The sequence below is a fragment of the Phyllobates terribilis genome, unplaced genomic scaffold (genome assembly GCF_046119375.1).
Source record: "Phyllobates terribilis strain yellow unplaced genomic scaffold, ASM4611937v1 Scaffold_7__3_contigs__length_470593459, whole genome shotgun sequence".
Taxonomy (NCBI): Eukaryota; Metazoa; Chordata; class Amphibia; order Anura; family Dendrobatidae; genus Phyllobates; species Phyllobates terribilis.
Genome location: NW_027362767.1, coordinates 460,657,598 through 460,675,099, shown reverse-complemented (window position 1 = coordinate 460,675,099; position 17,502 = coordinate 460,657,598).

Genomic DNA, 17,502 nt, shown 5'->3' with positions numbered 1-17,502 from the left:
CTGTCGTGGGAACCATGGAAAGGTAAGGATGAGGTTGCTTTATTATTTTTCTTTTATTGCAGGAGATCGTTGGCTTCAGCTGGAATGGGCGTGACGGTAAGTATGGTTTAATTTAGAACAATAAAGGATTGTGTCTTTATTTCAATTAAAGGACTTTATTCTGGGTGTTTGTGTTTTTTTTAACTTTGACTATGGGGTTAGTAATGGGGGTGTCTTATAGACGCCTCTCCATTACTAACCTGGGCTTGATGTCAGCTGGCATTATAAGCTGACATCAACCCCAGCCCTATTACCCCACTGCCACCGCACCAGGGCAGCGTGGAAGAGCGAGGCTAAGTGCCAGAATTGGCGCATCCTATGAATGCGCCATTTCTGGGGCGGCTGACGGCTGGTGTTTCTAGCCTGGGAGGGGGCCAATATTCATGGCTCCCTTCCTGGGCTATTAATATCAGCCCCCAGCTGTCTGCCTAGCCTTTGCTAGCTATTAAATTAGGGGGGACCCCACGTCATTTTTTTTGGGGGGTCCCCCATTTTAATAGCTAGTAAAGGCTATGTATTCAGCTGGGGGCTGATATTAGTAGCCTGGGAAGCTCCGTGGGTATTACCCCCTTCCCAGGCTTCAAACATCTGCCCCAGCCGTCTGCTTAACCTCCGCTAGAGCCTAAAATTAAGGGGAACCCCACGCCATTTTTTTTAATAATAAATCCTTTATTTTAATACTAAATGACAAGTACAGTAACCAACACTATCACTGTACTTCATATATATGTGACTGACATGTTTCTATCTATCTAATCTATGTGTGAAGCTCTATTCTGTCTGTTATAAATTGTCGGGTACAGATGCTGAATTGCCGGCCGGCTTTTTTAAAGAGACGGTGCATGAAAACACTATTATTTTTTTTGATAAATCCTTTACGCTAAATGACAAGTACAGTAAGCAGCACTTTCACTGTACTTCTTATATATGTGGCTGACATGTTTCTATCTATCTAATCTATGTGTGAAGCTCTATTCTTTCGGTTCTAAATTGTCGGGTACCGGTGTATGCCGCTGCTGAATTGCCGGCTTTTCATGTTTCACTGTGAGCACTGTTCCCATCGATTTGGGCAATCACTGTAATGCCACAACCACCATGGCTGTGGCATTACAGTGAGTGGCAGACAATCCCTGCATGATTGGTGCTCTAAATAGCGCCAGACATGCAGGACAAGCTTTTGGTGCACGAACAGTTATCGAACATAACCTCGAACAGCTGAATTTTTTGCAAATCGTTCGGGTTCGTCGAACAACTCGAACACCGCCCAAAACAGCTCGAATTTGAGATTGGCGAACAGTTCTAGTCGAACACCGCTCATCTCTAGTAATGACTCTATATAATAGATCCCTCTGTGTGTAATGACTCTATATAATATAGGAGCTTCACTTTTTGTTTTGAAGAACTGAAATAAATTAACTTTTCGATGATATTCTAATTTTGTGAAAAGCACCTGTATATGTTAATGGAGTTGTTCAGCCAAAGTGATAAGTCTGCAGTCCCTCTGTGTCATCTGTGTGACTGCAGAATTATCAATCCCCACAGAGCTCGCACTGCGCTCTCTAGTCAGGCACACCCACTGTACAGCCGCATCACTAGACGGGGCGCGACCTTGGCTCCATACTGGTGTATGCCCCACTGGGGGTATGTATAACTCACACATATCCTGCGGTTCTGGGTCAGAAACTGGAGAATCCCTGCAGACCACAGTGCGAGCACTGGGGGGATTCATAAGTCTGCAGTCACACAGAGTGAATGCAGACTGATCAATTTGGACCAGACAACCTCTTTATTGCTTCTACACCATCACTAGATAATATCTACATACTAATTCAAACAAAGAAAATATACAAAGAAAATTATTGCCAATAACCCCACTAAACTAGACTGAAATAATACCGAAATAATACCACTATATCATGACAGCTACATAGTAAATTAATAAAATTTATATGGAATGAAACACTATACAAAGACCAATATTGCCAAAATACAACATTACAGACACCTTCTTAGAAGCTGTCTCTCTAGGACCCAGCGGTTACCTTCCTCTTGCTAATTAACACCCTGGCCTGGGTGTATAAATACTTGTTGTTTTCTAGAGGGAGGTGCCGGCGATACTCACATGATCCCTTGTGAAAGCTTGGAGCAAGTGCATTTCTACTTCTTCTCTGGTGCTTAGAGGATGTATGTTCATCTCTCTAAAGTCGACTAAAGCTAAGCTATCTTCCCCTGTTTGTTCCCCCTTGTTGTCTTTAGTAGTCAGTGGGGATTGACTAGTGCTCATCCCCTCCCTCCCCTAGCCAGGGCCAAACACCAGGGAAAGACAGGGGGTGGTTCCTGTGTGGCGATTGGTGCGGAACCAATATAGGGACGTTAGAGGAGACAGGATGATATAGGTAAGCTTAGGAGGTCTCCACTACCCCCTTTCCCTAGAGTCTGGGCCCCCTTTTTCCCCTTCCCTTTGTGTTGTACTTAGTCTTTTCTACACCTTGCATGACAGCTGTGGTGCCATGAATACAACACCCACTCTTGGGTCAGACCTTGCAGCTCTCTGGCGCCCCCTTATCCTGCTAGTCAAACACGGTATTGACAGAGGATAAGCACGGGTGCAGCTGCTCTAATTTATGTCGACTATTGTGGCACGTGATGTGACAGGACGTATATATACCACCAGTTCCTTCCAGGAACGTATATATACCTCCGACCAGCCACCCTCAAACCACAATATCACATAAATACTGGTATACTGCCACCACCGATCGCTTAACAGGTGGATCGGGTACCTGGTAGGTAACGTGAATTAGCGAGTGAGGAACGTGTTTGCTCGACATAGGACAAGAAGAAAGAAACTGGTAAATAACTAATGATTTGCTCCCAAAAGGTGGGCAGTGTTTACAAAATATATACAAGATATTATAAAGGAGACAATATACATGTATGCATAAACAGTTATTAAAATAAAAGGGATAAGTAATAGCAAAACCTGCTTCACAAGGTGATGGTCTCAGATTCTGTGGGAGGGACGGCTCCCCGGAAATTAGAGGTGATTCTTCTTACGCCGCGTGATGTGCGTGCGTTCGACGTCCCTGAGAAGAATGACCTGAAAATGGCCGATTTGCTTTTTAGTAAGCAGCCAAAACTCTGGGGAACACCCCTTATTTACCTTACAAGGGGGGCTCGGCTTTGCGAGCCCACCCAGCTGCAGAAGACCTAAAAAATCCTTCAGATTCCATATCTTGGTGTGGGGGGGTCCCACATCCAAGAGGGAGATATCATCTGGACCGTCACCAATATTCATGAAGATAGATATTAAATATGAAACCTCTATGACGCTCAGAAGCTCAGAATCCATTATCTCAGTTCCCGGTCATTCCTCAGTTATGCAAGTTATACTATTGTAATGGGAAAAAGGTAAGCATTCAAAAAAGGTGGTTCCGAGGTTTCTGTCAGACCTGTGCGTGATTAAAATTGGCATAAAACGTTTGTACAATTAAACAATGGGATTTTTTTGGAGGGATTTTCCGGTTTGTACCAGCGCTTGCCCTGGACTGAGGTTTTATGGCGGGTCATAAAAATTCCTGGTTTGGGGAGAAGCAAAAGTGAGTTCTATGTCTTCACTTACAAACAGATAGGGGGTGGGTTTTTTTTTTCTTTTTTAAAACATCTCTCATTTTTTAAAACTCGGGCAAAAATACCTTTTGCCTGACACCTCCCCCTTTTTGACTGCGCTATGGAGGTAGGACCTTCTGGTACTCCTCCAACCGTATGTCTGGAGGCTCCCCTCGCCGGGACAACCCATCGGCATTGCCATGCTCGCTGCCCCTGCGGTGTTGAACGGTAAAGTCGTACTGCTGGAGGGTGAGGCTCCAGCGTAACAATCTTCCGTTGGCACCTGACATGGTGTGCAGCCAACTCAGGGGGTTGTGGTCAGTCACGACAGTGAAGGGGCGCCCGTACAAGTAAGGCTGTAAGCGGTTGAGGGCCCATACAATGGCCAGGCACTCCTTCTCTATGGTGGAATAGGCCACTTCCCTCGGCAGCAGTTTCCGGCTTAGGTACAACACGGGGTGTTCTTGGTTCCCCGAGTCGACCTGGCTGAGTACAGCACCGAGGCCAAACTCACTGGCGTCGGTCTGTACTAAGAGTGGCCGTGTGCCGTCGACCGCCTTTAGTACAGGAGAGCTGCTCAGGGCAGTCTTCAAAGCCCTAAAGGCCACCTCGCATTCATCCGTCCATTTGACGGAATGGGGTAGGCTCTTCCTGGTGAGGTCTGTCAAGGGCTTCGCAAGGCTACTATAGTCCTGCACAAAGCGTCTATAGTACCCTGCGGTGCCCAAGAAGGACTGCACCTGCTTCTTGGTCCTGGGGGTGGGCCAGGACACGATAGCGTCCACCTTCCCAGGCTCTGGCTTCAGAGTACCCCCACCTACCCGGTGCCCCAGGTAGTGGACCTCGTTCATGCCCATCTGGCACTTTCCCGGCTTGATGGTCAAGCCCGCCTGGTGAATGCGCCCGAGCACATGCTGCAGATGCTCGAGGTGATCCTCCCAGGTGGGACTGAAGATGGCAATGTCATCCAGGTACGTTACTGCGTACCTCTCCAGTCCCTGGAGCAGGTGGTTGACCATTCGCTGGAACGTGGCAGGGGCATTTTTCATGCCGAAGGGCATGACCGTGGATTCATACAATCCGAAGGGGGTGATAAAGGCGGACTTCTCCTGGGCCCCGGGGCTCAAGGGAATCTGCCAATATCCCCGACTCAAATCCATAATGGAGAGATAGCTCGCGCTGGCTAACCGCTCCAGCAGCTCCTCAATGCGTGGCATTGGTTGTGCGTCAGAGGCGGTGATAGCGTTGAGCCCCCTGTAGTCCACACAGAACCGGGTGGTCCGGTCCTTCTTAGGCACCAGGACTACAGGTGAGGCCCACGCGCTCTTGGACCGCTTAATCACCCCCAACTGCAGCATCTCCTCGACCTCCTGGCGCATGACATGCTGCACCTCGTCGGAGATTCGATAGGCTGTCCGCCGGAGTGGGGCATGATTCCCGGTGTCCACTTCATGGACCGCCACTTCAGTCCTGCCAGGCAGGTTGGTGAACACTGCTTGGAAGGGTTTCAGCACTGCTTGCATCTGAGACCTCTGGTCTGCGGATAGCAAGTCGCTTAGCTCTACATCCTCTAGGGACCCGCTGGCCTTCGCTTGGGCGAGCATGTCCAAGAGGGGGTCATCCTCCCCATCCTCGGGCAGGTTGCAGACCGGTAGGACGCAGGTTCCACGTTCTTGATGAGCCTTCATCATATTAATGTGAAACGCCTTCCGCCTACCCCGCTCGTGGTCAAGTGTGATCACGTAGGTGACCGGGTTGAGCTGTTGGTGAATGACGTACGGGCCTTCCCAGGCCGCCTGAAGCTTGTCCTTTGGTACGGGGACCAGCACCCACACCTTCTGACCCACCTGGTAGGTCCGTTCTCGGGCGTTCTGGTCGTACCAATGCTTCTGGTCAGCCTGGGCTTGCGCCATGTTGTCATGCACCAACTGCGTCAAGGTCTGCATCTTGTCACGGAAGCGCATGACATACTCCACGATGGACACTCCTGGGGAGCTCGGCTCTTCTTCCCAGAATTCCCTTATCAACCCAAGGGGTCCTCGGACACGCCTGCCATACAGGAGCTCAAAGGGGGAGAACCCCGTCGAGGCCTGTGGAACCTCTCTGTAAGCAAATAGCAGGTGTGGGAGGTAACGCTCCCAGTCGCGACCCTGGGTCTCAACCAGCATTTTTAACATCTGTTTGAGGGTACCGTTGAATCGCTCACACAAACCATTGGTCTGTGGGTGATACGCACTCGATACCAGATGCTGCACCTGCATTTTCTTACATAGGGCCTCCATTAAGCGTGACATGAACTGAGTCCCCTGGTCGGTAAGCATCTCCCTGGGAAATCCTACCCGCGAAAAGATGGCCAAGAGGGCGTCCGCCACCTTATCCGCCCTAATTGAGGACAGGGCTACTGCCTCCGGATACCGGGTAGCATAGTCTACCGCGGTAAGGATAAAACGTTTTCCAGAGCTGCTGGGTGTGGCCAGTGGTCCCACAATGTCCACAGCAATCCTCTGGAAAGGCTCCTCTATCACTGGCAAAGAGATCAGGGGGGCTTTGGGGGCCGGCCCTGACTTTCCCACTCTTTGACACGTGGTACAGGATCGACAGTAGTTCACCACATCTGTCCTCATTTTGGGCCAATAAAAGTGATGAGACAGCCGGGCCTTGGTTTTGCTGACCCCCAAGTGTCCAGCGAGTGGAATTTCATGGGCGATCCGCAACAACTCATCCCTGAATGGGTAGGGGACGACCAGCTGTCTTTCCCTCAGCCACTCCTGTTGGGGTGTACAGGGAACTGTCTCCCGGTACAACCTCCCTTGGTCCCAGAATACCCTCTCCTTATCCGACTCGGAGGTGGGTTTCTCCGCGAGGCTCCTTAACGTCTCCAGGCTAGCATCTGAGTGCAGAGCTGCCTGAAACTCCTGGCTGGAGGAAGCCGGAAGTGAGGTTAAGGCCACGTCCTCACTAGGACCCTCTGGGACCGGCTCTGGGTCCATACCTGATCCTGTTATTCCTCTGTCCGAGGAGGGTCCAGAAGGCAGGGCGTTACTTGCATTCTGGGCACTCTGACTGCGGGTAACAGCGGCTATATAGGCCGTCTCCCCGGGGAATAACACCGTCTCATTAGCCTGAGAGGCCATGAGAACTACTTCTCCATCATCCTCCATTACCTCAGGCACAGTGCTACGTATGCGGCAGCTACCATCAGCCAGGTCACCTTCTGTTGTGACACTGGTCACTGGCACAGCACCACCTGCTTCATGGTCCTCGTGCCTCTCCCCATTACCCTTGGCACTGACATTTGCTCCTGCTAGGGGATCCTCAGCAACATCACCCCGCAGAGTGACATGGCTGAGTTCTCCTGCACCTTCCAATACAACAACAACATCATCATCATCATCATCATCATCATCATCATCAGGTAAAGCCTTGACATTCACATTATCAGCATTAACCTTACCAACCGTATCAGATCGGGGAGGGGTGTCAGGGACATAATAAGCAAACATCCTCCCCAAATCAGTTCCCAACAAAACATTTGCAGGTAGGTTTTTGGATACTCCCACTTCCTTCACCCCACTCCCCGCACCCTAATCAATAAAAACCCGGGCCATGGGCAAGGGGCATCGACGCCCCCAATCCCAGTGACAGTCAGGGTCTTTCCTGGAATAAGCGCTTCAGGGGACACCAGTTCGGGTCGGATGAGGGTTCGTTCGGCCCCAGTGTCCTTGAGGCCTACAGTGAGAGTGTTCCCCACCCTGACAGACTGAAAGTTTTCACAGGCCCTCCCAACCGGCCCACCCACCAAAAGAACTGAAGCATTAGGCCCTGGGGCCTTGGATGGGGGGTTCTTCCTCTGCTTCTCTGGGCAAGTAGCACTGAGATGACCAGTCTGGTTGCAGGAATAACACCTGCGGGCATCGGATGCAGGCAGGGCCTTGGCAACGGGAAAAAGGCCTCCGGAAGGTCGGCTGGCAGGGGCAGGGATGGTGGTTGATGGCTTACCCCCTTTCCAGCTGGCGACGACCGGCTTCCGCACCTCTGGTCTCCGGTTGGCCTCGTAGGTGTCTGCGATCTGCGCTGCTTTATTGGCATCAGGTGGCTCCCGATCCATCACGAACTGCCGTACCTCAGTCGGACACAGATGCAGGAACTGGTCTTTCACCATCAGGTCCTTTAGCTGCTCAAAGGTGGTCGCTGACAGTCCTTGGATCCACTGCTCAAAGTTGGTTCTGAGCCCGTCTAACACATCGCTGTAGGTGTCATGTGGTCCACATTGGAGGGTTCTGAATTTTTTCCGGTAAACCTCCGGAGTCAGCTGGTACTTTTTTATCAGGGCCTGCTTGACGGCCCCATAGTCTCCATCCTGCTCTCGAGGGAGGGAAGCAAACACCTCTAAAGCTTTTCCTCTGAGCCCTGGAGTCAAATATCTTGCCCATTGGTCGATGGGCAGCTGATACTGCCTGCAGGCCTTTTCAAAGCCTCGCAGAAATGTGTCCAAGTCCCCATCCTTTTCCATCACAGGGAAGTGCTCAGGACGAGGTTTAAAGCAGCTGGCACTGTTGGACTCACGGGTCTGCGTAGAGGGCGACTCCTTCTGAATCCGGGCTAGCTCCAGCTGGTGTTGTCGGTCAGCTTGTCGCTCAGCAGCCTCTCGGTCAGCTTGTCGCTCAGCAGCCTCTCGGTCAGCTTGTCGCTCAGCCCGCTCCTGGAATTTCAGGATCAGCTCCAGTCGTCCATCATGATTGTCTGTGGCGAGCTCCTACAAGGCCATCTGCAGGTGGGGGTCCACACTACCCTGGTTGCGGGTATGGCTGGCAATCACAGGTTGGACCCCTGCAGCAGCGCCATCCGGGCCCTGGCTGGCCGCCCCCTCATCAGGGCTCTGCTGTTGGACGGGCTCTGCAGCATCTTGTAACAGTTCAGCAATCATTTGTTCTTTGCTTTTGCCGTGGGGGTCAATGCCTTTGATTATACATATTCCAGTAAGAGTGTCCTTTTTCTGCTGGTGATACCAGGACTCCCCAACTACGACCATGATCACCAAAATAAAAATAGAAAAGAAAAAGCGAAGAAGGGTAGGGGTAACTGCTACACACACAGTATTGTCTCAGATCTAATAAACACTGAGTTCGATCTTCAAAACTTTTGTGCAAGTTTTTAGTGAGAGGAATGATTGCTCAAACCAGATCACTAATGTCCTATGATCCCACCGCTTGCCACCAATTTGTCATGAAAACAACACCCACTCTTGGGTCAGACCTTGCAGCTCTCTGGCGCCCCCTTATCCTGCTGGTCAAACACGGTATTGACAGAGGATAAGCACGGGTGCAGCTGCTCTAATTTATGTCGACTATTGTGGCACGTGATGTGACAGGACGTATATATACCACCAGTTCCTTCCAGGAACGTATATATACCTCCGACCAGCCACCCTCAAACCACAATATCACATAAATACTGGTATACTGCCACCACCGATCGCTTAGCAGGTGGATCGGGTACCTGGTAGGTAACGTGAATTAGCGGGTGAGGAACGTGTTTGCTCGACATAGGACAAGAAGAAAGAAACTGGTAAATAATTAATGATTTACTCCCAAAAGGTGGGCAGTGTTTACAAAATATATACAAGATATTATAAAGGAGACAATTTACATGTATGCATAAACAGTTATTAACATAAAAGGGATAAGTAATAGCAAAACCTGCTTCACAAGGTGATGGTCTCAGATTCTGTGGGAGGGACGGCTCCCCGGAAATTAGAGGTGATTCTTCTTACGCCGTGTGAAGTGCGTGCGTTCGACGTCCCTGAGAAGAATGACCTGAAAATGGCCGATTTGCTTTTTAGTAAGCAGCCAAAACTCTGGGGAACACCCCTTATTTACCTTACAAGGGGGGCTCGGCTTTGCGAGCCCACCCAGCTGCAGAAGACCTAAAAAATCCTTCAGATTCCATATCTTGGTGTGGGGGGGTCCCACATCCAAGAGGGAGATATCATCTGGACCGTCACCAATATTCATGAAGATAGATATTAAATATGAAACCTCTATGACGCTCAGAAGCTCAGAATCCATTATCTCAGTTCCCGGTCATTCCTCAGTTATGCAAGTTATACTATTGTAATGGGAAAAAGGTGAGCATTCAAAAAACGTGGTTCCGATGTTTCTGTCAGACCTGTGCGTGATTAAAATTGGCATAAAACGTTTGTACAATTAAACAATGGGATTTTTTTGGAGGGATTTTCCGGTTTGTACCAGCGCTTGCCCTGGACTGAGGTTTTATGGCGGGTCATAAAAATTCCTGGTTTGGGGAGAAGCAAAAGTGAGTTCTATGTCTTCACTTACAAACAGATAGGGGGTGGGTTTTTTTTTCTTTTTTAAAACATCTCTCATTTTTTAAAACTCGGGCAAAAATACCTTTTGCCTGACATGTGGTTCCCATGCTGTCAGATGAAAGCGTGAGCCCGCGGCTGTGCCTGTGACTGGCAGTAAAAAGCTTACCGCTGGTCACAGGCATCGGCTGACGAGAGTACCAATCTCATCAGTCTATCCCTGCTGTTGCTGGTAAAAGCGAGAGCAGGCGCCACTGATGGGACTAGTCATCAGCTGGCACCTGTGCTCCAAGTAAATAAAAAAAAAGTGTAAATTAATATAGATCTATTGAAATAAAAATAAAAAACGCAATTATGCTCATCTTAACGACTAATCCCAAAAGCCCTTGTCCCCTGCAAAATATCAAAAATAAAAAAAGTGTAATTTTCACCTTAACACCTAATCCCCGATGCACTTGTCATCTGTAAAAGAGAAAAAATAATAAACCTTCATAATACTAACCTATCCGCCGTAATCCATACGATCCCACAACGAACCAGATCACTTGTAAAACAGTCGCACTAGCTGATGTGACAGCTCACCCCGGCAGCCGGCTACACACTGACACAGGCAGTGTACAGCACTGAGCTGCCATGAGAAGGTTCACAGGAGTCCATCAGCTGATGACCCCCGGTGAACTCACTTACGGCACCGCCGATGTGTTACAAATTTCTCACTGAGGTCACCAGGGTTCAGCTGATAAACTCCTGTGAACTCTCTCATGGCAGCTCAGCACTATATACTGCCTGTGTAAGTGTGTAGCCTGCTGTCCTGGAGAGTAGTCACAAGAGTGACTGCTGATGTGACTGCTGTACAAGTAATCCGGATCGTCGTGAGACAGTAAGAATTATCTTCATGGCGGACAGGTGAGTATTATGGTAGTTTATTATTTTTTCTCTTTAACAGGGGACAATGGCTTTGGGGATTAGGTGTTAGGTGAGTATAAATTTGCTTTTTTATTTTCTGTTTTTTACAGGGGACAATGACTTCAGAGGATAACGTGTTTGGTGAGTATAACTGTGTTTTTTATTTTTAAATAAATGTGTAAAACATGGTATGGACGTTTATTTAAAATACTAAATATAATGTTTATTTATTAAATATTATATATATATTTTCTAATATAAAATATTAAAATTAATAAATATTTCAATATTTATTTATTAATTTTTAGTTCTTCTTCTTTACTTGGAGCTAATGCACCGGCTGACGACTACTCCCATTATCAGCACCTGCTCTCGCTGTTATCAGCGACAGCAGGCATAGGCTGATGCGAGTAGTACTCTCATCAGCCAACGCCTGTGACCAGCAGTAAGCATTTTACTGCCGGTTATAGTTAAAGCTGTCACATGTCAGAGTGACCCCGAAGTGCTCTGACTGGCGGTAACAATCTTACCGCCGATCAGAGCCACCGATGTCACACAGATTACAGTGTAGGAAACACCCGATGTTCAGGGTGCCAAACATGAACAGTAACATGGACTTCCTGAGGAAGTAAGTGCTCGGAGTCCGTGCCCGAACACTAGGTGTTCGGTACAGACACCGAACTTTACTATTTGTGTTCGCCCATCTCTACAAGACACCTATACAGTATATAGTGACTTTCAGATGATATTTTTCTGATTGGAATCATTCACTTTCTCTGACTTTCCCATCTGGCCCAGACCTTCATGGCGACTTCTGTCAGCAAAGTTCTTGATACAAAATGCATTTTTTTTCTCGTACATACACAGGCATATTACTCTTTAAAGCTTATACTCGTCTATTCCCAACAAACACAAACTCCACATCCTGTTGATACCCCTAAATCTGAGGCTTAAATAATAAAGCGCCCTCCAGTAATAATGCTGCCAGAGTGTACTCTGAAAAAAGTATTGTCCCCAGAATGCCCACTCTAAGTATTAATGGTTCCTGTGTGTCCCCTCCTGTAATATTTGATCTATTAGTTTCCTCTCCAAGCCCTTAGCATGCATCCTCCATCAATATGGATCCACTAGTGACCACCCTGCAGTACTAATGTCACCTGAGCACCCCATTCAGTAATAGTGCTCCAAAGTGACACCATCAGTAATAATGCCCTCGGAGTGGTCCCGTCAGTAATAATGTCCCCAAAGCTTCTCTTCAATAATAATGCTCTCAAAGTGGTCCTGTCAGTAAAAAAAATGCCCCCAGAGTGCCACTTTATAATGTCTCCAGAATGCTGCAAAACCTCCAACTCCACTCCCAAAAAGTTATACTTGCTTAATCTTGTTCCCTGACATCCACAGCAAAAGTCCTCTTCTTCCCTTGCAAGCAAGAGGCGGCCGACACAAGCAGTGCAAACAAGTGGTGTCATTCTGCCGCCTTTGCCAGGAAGCCGATGACTTGAACACCGTAGGAATACAGCAACAAGACAGTGAGTGCAAGAGGAGGAAGACTGCAGACACCTAAATACCCCCAGACCTTACTGGTAGTGATGAGCGAACGTGGTCGTCACTGCTCGGTGCTCGCCCGAGCCTCTCACTGCTCAACATGCTCAGTGCTCGCCGAGTATTTCCGGGTTACTCGGTGGGAGCTCGGGTCCCCTCCGTGTATGTTTGGCGCTCTTTAGAGCGCCAATGAACATGCAGGGATTGCCCGCCACTCACTGTAATGCCGTAGCCATGTTGGTTGTGGCATTACAGTGATTGGCTGGCCGCACAGCGTCATCAGGTGTATATCAGACCTGGCGCCGCAATGCTCGTCACAGTCACTCCGGATCAGACAGTGTAGGGAGAGGTGCTGCTGCTGCGTCAGGGAGAGATTTGCCTGTTTATTAGGTAGTGTAGGTATTCCACAACATATATATACAGTACAGACCAAAAGTTTGGACACACCTTCTCATTTAAAGATTTTTCTGTATTTTCATGACTATGAAAATTGCACATTCACACTGAAGGCATCAAAACTATGAATTACCACATGTGGAATTATATACTTAACAAAAAAGTGTGAAACAACTGAAAATATGTCTTATATTTTAGGTTCTTCAAAGTAGCCACCTTTTGCTTTGATGACTGCTTTGCACACTCTTGGCATTCTCTTGATGAGCTTCAAGAGGTAGTCACCGGAAATGGTTTTCACTTCACAGGTGTGCCCTGTCATGTTTAATAAGTGGGATTTCTTGCCTTATAAATGGGGTTGGGACCATCAGTTGTGTTATGCAGAAGTCAGGTGGATACACAGCTGATAGTCCTATTGAATAGACTGTTAGAATTTGTATTATGGCAAGGAAAAAGCAGCTAAGTAAAGAAAAACGAGTGGCCATCATTACTTTAAGAAATGAAGGTCAGTCAGTCAGAAAAATTGGGTAAACGTTGAAACTGTCCCCAAGTGCAGTTGCAAAAACCATCAAGCGCTACAAAGAAACTGGCTCACATGAGGACCGCCCCAGGAAAGGAAGACCAAGAGTCACCTCTGCTTCTGAGGATAAGTTTATCCGACCGAGTCACCAGCCTCAGAAATCGCAGGTTAACAGCAGCTCAGATTAGAGACCAGGTCAATGCCACACAAAGTTCTAGCAGCAGACACATCTCTACAACAACTGTTAAGAGGAGACTTTGTGCAGTAGGCCTTCATGGTAAAAGAGCTGCTTGGAAACCACTGCTAAGGACAGGCAACAAGCAGAAGAGACTTGTTTGGGCTAAAGAACACAAGGAATGGACATTAGACCAGTGGAAATCTGTGCTTTGGTCTAATGAGTCCAAACTTGAGATCTTTGGTTCCAACCACCGTGTCTTTGTGCGACCCAGAAAAGGTGAACGGATGCACTCTACATGCCTGGTTCCCACCGTGAAGCATGGAGGAGGAGATGTGATGGTGTGGGGGTGCTTTGCTGGTGACACTGTTGGGGATTTATTCAAAATTGAAGGCATACTGAACCAGCATGGCTACCAAAGCATCTTGCAGAGGCATGCTATTCCATCCGGTTTGCGTTTAGTTGGACCATCATTTATTTTTCAACAGGACAATGACACCAAACACACCTCCAGGCTGTGTAAGGGCTATTTGACCAAGAAGGAGAGTGATGGGGTGCTACGCCAGATGACCTGGCCTCCACAGTCACCAGACCTTAATCCAATCGAGATGGTTTGGGGTGAGCTGGACCACAGAGTGAAGGCAAAAGGGCCAACAAGTGCTAAGCATGTCTGGGAACTCCTTCAAGATTGTTGGAAGACCATTTCCGGTGTCTACCTCTTGAAGCTCATCAAGAGAATGCCAAGAATGTGCAAAGCAGTCATCAAAGCAAAAGGTGGCTACTTTGAAGAACCTAGAATATAAGACATATTTTTAGTTGTTTCACACTTTTTTGTTAAGTATATAATTCCACATGTGTTAATTCATAGTTTTGATGCCTTCAGAGTGAATGTACAATTTTCATAGTCAAGAAAATACAGAAAAATCTTTAAATGAGAAGGTGTGTCCAAACTTTTGGTCTGTACTGTATATATAATATCCATCTCATCTAACAGTCCTTCTGAGGACTAATCCAGGTGCATATATACAGTGGTGATAGCAGGAGTTGGCAGGCAGGGTATGTGGATGTGTATACAGCAGAATAGGGTCTATTGCACATTCTGTGCACGTTCTGTCTGCTGCTGCTGCTGTTACAGATATCCATAGCCCTACATATCATGGCTATTCTTTTTTTCTCTTAATCCTGATTATTTGTTTACAAAGCAACACAGTACACCATTTTACTGTTCCATTTGCTTGTTAGCAGAATACAGGCAGTTTTTTTTTTATTTTATTCACATTGCTGTATTGTGTAAGCAGAGAAACTTTTCCATCATCAGACATGATTGCATATTACTGCGGTAATAATCGTGACATTTTTTGGAGCGTGCCAAATATTACACTCCATTCAGGCTATGTGCCCACGTTGCAGAAATGAAGCAGAAAATTTCTGCTTCATTTCTGCAAGTCCTCTCCCGGAAAAACACATGCGGAATTCCGCACGCGTTTATCTCGCGTTTTTCGTGCGTTTATCTCGCGTATTCCACATGCGGAATTGCCTTGCGTTTTTAATGCATTGCACAAGGCAATTCCGCTTGCGGAAACGCAAAATTAATTGACATGCTGGGGATTTTTGAACGCAGCATAAACGCTGCGGAAAAATCCGCAGCATGTGCATAGAACTTGCGGAATCCCCTTGGGGACCATGGGGTGCGGATTACCATGCGTTTTACAAGCGTTTCCGCTGCGGAAATCCGCATCAAAAACGCTTGTAATCCGCAACGTGGGCACGCAGCCTTAAAGTCTGCCAGTTGTGTTTTATTGAACCTATTCACACTTGGTTGCTGACTAATACTATACTACAAGGCCACAGCCTAAAACCATGGTCGTCAGACGTGATCGCAAATTACTGCAGTAATAATTCAGACATTTTGTAGAGCGTGCCAAATATTACACTCCATTTAAAGTGGTAAAGGCGCATGGCCCATGTGCTCAACCTAGTGGTTCAGCGGTTTCTCAAAACCTACCCATATCTGCTGGATCTGCTTGTTAAAGTATGCCGCGCGTCTGCCCATTTCAGAAAGTCACCTACAGCTTCTGCCGCCCTTGCTGTGCTTCAGCAGCTTTTGCAGCTTCCGGCTCACGGACTGGTGTGTGATGTCCCCATGCGTTGGAACTCAACGTTGCAAATGTAGGGAAGGATTGGTGAGCAGCACAGGGCAGTTGTTGAGTTCCAGCTTCAAAACGTTGATCGGCATTCAGGTCAACCTCCGCACATAACAACTGAGGCGCGGGCATGGATGTCAGACATCTGTGTCGTCCTGCAAAACTTTGAGACCTCAACTAAGATGGTGAGCGGCGATGACGCCATAATTAGTGTCACCATCCCGCTTCTCTGTCTTCTGAAACGCTCTCTGCTCACAATTAAAGAGGATGCATTGCAGGCGGAGCACGATGAGATGGAGCAAGGAACCATACAGGGTGATTACACACAGCCTCATCTCATCCCAAGGTGGATTGGGTGCTAATGGGGAGGAGGAGGAAGAGGTTGAGGAGAAACAGGAGTTGGTTTCCTGCGCTACAGATGGTACTACCCACACCACATTCATACCGTCTGTTCAGCGTGGATGGCCTGAGGAAAGGGCGAATGAGGAGGAGGATGAGGAGGAGAGCATGGACATTCGTCCTCTTGTTTAGGACAGGGAAGACTTGGCTGATGGCAGTCTGACACACATTGCTGAGTTTATGTTAAGCTGCCTTTCCAGTGACCCTCGCGTTTTTGACCGACAGTAATTACGGGTTGGTGACACTTCTAGACCCACGCAACAAAGAAAACTTTATATCTCTCATTCCAGTGGTGGAGAGGTTTAGTAAAATGTTGCAGTACCAGAAGACCCTTGTTGAGGAATTATTAAAAAAATTCCCATCTGTTAACGCTGGCGGCAGAGGTCACAGTTCCTTGGATAGCCAAGGAGTACAGGCGAGGGAGACATAAATACGATGAAGCAGAGACAGGGGAACACTGTCAAAGGTGTGGGACAGTTTTCTCAGACCCTCCCAATGCCCAGGCCCTGATGAGTGGGGTATTCTGACAAGGAGGGAAAAGTTTGTTAAGATGCTGAAGGAGTACCTTGCCGACCGTACCAACGTCCTCTGTGATTCCTGTGATTCTGCTGTGCCTTATAATTATTGGGTATCCAAGCTGGATACGTGGAATGAACTGGCTCTCTACGCCTTGGAGGTCCTGGCCTGCCTTGCCGCCAGCGTTTTATCAGAGCGGGTTTTTAGTGCCGCTGGTGGAATTATAACTGATAAGAGCATCTGCCTGTCAACTGAAAATGCTGACAGGCTGACTCTTATAAAAATGAAGAAGGGCTGGATTGGGCCAGACTTCTCAACACCACCGAATGATAGCAGCGTAACATAAACTCAAATCCAGTGCCCTTTTTTTGGGAGGTCTATTCCCATGCACCTTTTCACACCCATACATGGGTATACGCTTCCTAATTTTGGCTATTTTCTTTTGTCCTCTTCCTTATCCTCATCCTCCACCACCATATCACCAGGGTGACTGTGATGCAACACCCACATCATTTTTTAAGGGTGTTTATGATGCCCGTACAAATTTTTTTTAGAGGCCTACATCTAACATTCTGTATGATATACAGTATGTTCATGTATACCCCCCAGGGGTAAATGTTTTTTAGACCATTCACTTAGTACATGGGCAGTACCAGTATGGGAGACCAATTACTTAACAATGGTAACAATTATTTAAATGAGGACCTACTCTTCATCTCTTCAAAGGGGTATTGGACTGCGTTCAATTTTTTGGTAGCCCTTGCAGTCACAGCATAAGCAATAACAGTATAGGAGACCCGCTCCTTTATAATGGGAACATTGTTTTACTGAAACTCTCCTCTATGTCTCTTCAAAGGGGTATTGGGTTGCGTCCTAATTTTTGGCAGCCCTTGCAGTCACTGCATACGCAATAACAGTATGAGAGACCTGTTCC